The 3,408-nt window shown below is 42.7% G+C and overlaps 1 non-coding gene across 1 annotated transcript; it reads left to right on the top strand.

Moving 5' to 3' along the window:
* Nucleotides 1-2,936: 2,936 nt before the first annotated feature.
* On the top strand, nt 2,937-3,094 carry LOC111590949 (U1 spliceosomal RNA). The gene has a single exon (XR_004856739.1). It is a non-coding gene; the product is annotated as a U1 spliceosomal RNA (small nuclear RNA).
* Nucleotides 3,095-3,408: the final 314 nt, after the last annotated feature.

The raw sequence follows: 3,408 nt of genomic DNA, 5'->3' as shown, positions 1-3,408 counted from the left end.
ATGACTTATTAACAATATACCTTTATGAGCTAGATTTTACTATTTTCCTTCTTACACAAGGAGTGAGTTTTTATCTTGGAACATTTTAATGGGGTTACAAATGCCTACACATTATTTGGTATGTGTTTGTGCATTTGAATATGTGATGGTGATGTTGTGACTATGATCCTATGATGTTGGTGCTCCATCTTGGTGATTTTAATGATCTAGACAAGGCAATGTTTACAAGTTTGAATGTTCTAAATAGTATGAATAATTCTATGTATGTTTGAAAGTTTTTGTAAGATCTAAACTCTATGTTTGAATGAGGTATGAGAGCATTAGGAGTTGACCACGCTCCTCAATAGTCTAGTGTATGGCAAACCACTATACCTAGCCCAACACGTTTAAGCCTTATCATACCTTATGTTTTGATATCTATAGCTGATGCTTATGATGCTGCGTGCCACTATTGGTTCCTCGTGGGCTATCCTCCTCTCCAATGCACCACGGTGGTGGTAGAGACAAAGGGGCAGGGTTAGTGCGTATGGGAAAGCTCGAAGGTAGACCAGAGGAAAGCAGTCTACCGACGAGAGGATAGAGTCACGCCTTGCGCAAACCCCTCACTGGGAGGGACTTTAGAGTGTAGACTCCCCACATGAGGCATGCCCGAAAAAATTAACACAGGAGGGCTGATGGAGATACCATCATAGGTTGGAAAAAATGCCATGCAACAAGGATCAAAACAGGGATCCCTGTAGACCATCATAAACTAGAGGACAGGTCCAAGGAAGATGCAAACGAGATAGCATGACCAAAACATTTGTAATCCATGATAGACTGACCATCACCCCAAAAGAAATTAGTTGTATGACCAGTTGGCTTGTCTATTTGATTGATATAAAAAAATGTAGGATCCTCAATCTGCTTGTTCTTCAAGTATTCCAATAGTGTCTGCACATCATTGGATTCTAAATATTTCTTTCTTTCTCGACCAATCTCATTATTGCAATCTGCATAGAGAATGGAATATTTTTCGTGCCACCATAAAATTACTTTATGAATCCATACACTTGTAATGGTTTCATCCTAACTTCTCTTATTTGAGAATTAGTAGCCTGTCCTCTTCTATAACATGTCATTGAGATCTTACTTCTCACGTTTTATTTGGACTAGCTAGAAAATGGTTGTGCGTGGGTACAATCTTTTGGACTATCGAAACCCTTCTCTGTTGACACCAAACCAAATGTTGTCCCTTAGTACCAAATCCTCATTTGCTACAAACTAGGAGTTTTAAATATATGGTCTTATATGCTCAACGTTTTGTATCACTCCTAACACTGAATCCAACCTTATCGGCATTGTTATTGTATATCTCACAAGCTTCTTCCTCAGACGTTATTATAACTTTAGGAGCGTCAACTTTAGGAACGACATAGTTATTGTACATCTCATAAGGATCTTTCTCGTAAGATGTATTTATGAAAATCACATTAACGCAGTAAAGATTAACTTTCTTAAATGTAAAGAATTATTTTGTTACCTCATTCGTGATCCGAACGATGGTGGCGATGGTTCTGCGACGTATGATGGCAGAGAGGAGGATGTCGATGATTCGATAGGCGGCGACAACGGTTCTACAACGCCAATGGTGGTAGGGTTTTGTGTTTTTGTTGGTTGTGAGAGGAGTCAAGTGCTCAAAGGCAATCTCATGCCATTCTGTGTATCCAGGAGCCAAAGCCTACAAACCTACCGAACATGTGAGCCTGAACTTGCGAGTTTGGAAAGCGAACATCTGTATCAGCTGGTGGTGCATCTTCCTTGGGCCCATGCTCTTTGTGAGGGGCTGCAGGGATCTTGCCTTGTATCCAGCTTGCACGACATTTTTTTCGTAGGTTTGTTTTATTTACCTAGCGGAATTCATGGGATAGCCACCTTACTAATTTAGAAACTCGAATGTTGGAGGCTCAACGGGTCTCGCATTCTTTACTAGGGGTACGCAGCAGTGTTCCAGTGCTCCTCTGTATTTGTATATGCATACTGGGCTACTGGCCACAATTCTTTTCTCTAGTCTCCTCTTGCCTTAGTTCCGGAGCAGAGGAGGATCTGTTTGGTATGCTGGCGCTAGTGCGTTAATGGCAGTTGACCTCTTCGTCCTTGCCTCATGCCTCAGCTCCCTCTTCTCCCTGTGATCGTTAAAACCACTTACCCTTCTGGTTAGGCTTTATCTTATCCTTCTGGTTAGGCTTTCTTGAGCAGAGGAATAGTGGATCTGATTTCCTTTTTCCTTTTTTTGTTTTTTACAATGGTGCTCCTGTCATCGAGTTGGGGAACCCAGATTGTGCACGACTGCTCGCATTACTCGCCCCTGGCTCCTAAAATCTCAGAAGGCTGTGTGCCTGCGTATATTTGTTTCTCCCAGCGAGCTGCGCTCGGCATGTGGGTGTTCAGGAGTAAGCAGAGCAGCCCGGTGAGCAGCGTCAGGCCCCGGGGCGCCTGCAGGGCCTACATCTTCGCGCTGGAGGTTCTGTTCTTTCTCATCACGTAGCAATCAGAAAACCCAGCATCTGAAGCCCTCTGATCTGTCCTTGCCGCAACTAGCGACTTCATTCTCATCACAGGCACATCTATTCTGTGCCGCAACAGGTTCTTTCTTTCTTGGTCTCACTGTTGAAGACCGTCGTTGGTTCTGGACTCATCCCAAAAAAATAGTACTCCGTGCATCAAACGCTAATCTGGGCGGGTAGAACCGTATAAGTATCCAATACACCGTTTGGGCCAGGTACCAAAAAGACGGGTGGGCTTTCACCCAGCGCAGGCCTTATATTATGACCTAACATTATATTAGTTGATGACGAGGGGTTTAGTATCAACTAATTAAACCCGTATCGGTTTGCTAATCTTGACCTGCCCATCAGGGAGGACTACAAAGTGGACCCCAGGTGCAGCCTTGATCCATACTTATCTGGACGGGGTCTATGGTCGATCAAGAAGAGGCTTAGCCTAGGCTGGCTTCCATTGCACGTAGGAGGAGTGCTCGCTTACAATCTCCCTAAGCGGGAGAGTGGCCGTCAAAATTTATGGTTGAAGAGGTACGCATTCTCGCGGCCCCTACTAACATCAAATTAAAGTTGAATTTTATCTTTAGTGATAATTGTAGCTGATGAATATAAGAACACAAAATTAATCTTCTTCGCGATCCATGCAAGGGTTGAGTGTATGGGTGCAATCTGATCAGATATGAATGGATATTACTCGTACGGATTTACTTGTACCATATTTGTTTTCATATTTTCTCTTCGCATTCGGATAAGATACGAATAATATCAATGCATCAGATAAGATTTGAATGGATATCGACGTCTTAAATATCCAACTTTGCAAATACGGATACAGATCAAATATTGAGTACTCAGATACAAATAGGAT

Source organism: Zea mays, chromosome 2 (genome assembly GCF_902167145.1).
Source record: "Zea mays cultivar B73 chromosome 2, Zm-B73-REFERENCE-NAM-5.0, whole genome shotgun sequence".
Taxonomy (NCBI): Eukaryota; Viridiplantae; Streptophyta; class Magnoliopsida; order Poales; family Poaceae; genus Zea; species Zea mays.
Note: the sequence above shows the minus strand (reverse complement) of the source record. Positions and strands in the feature narration are given on the sequence as shown.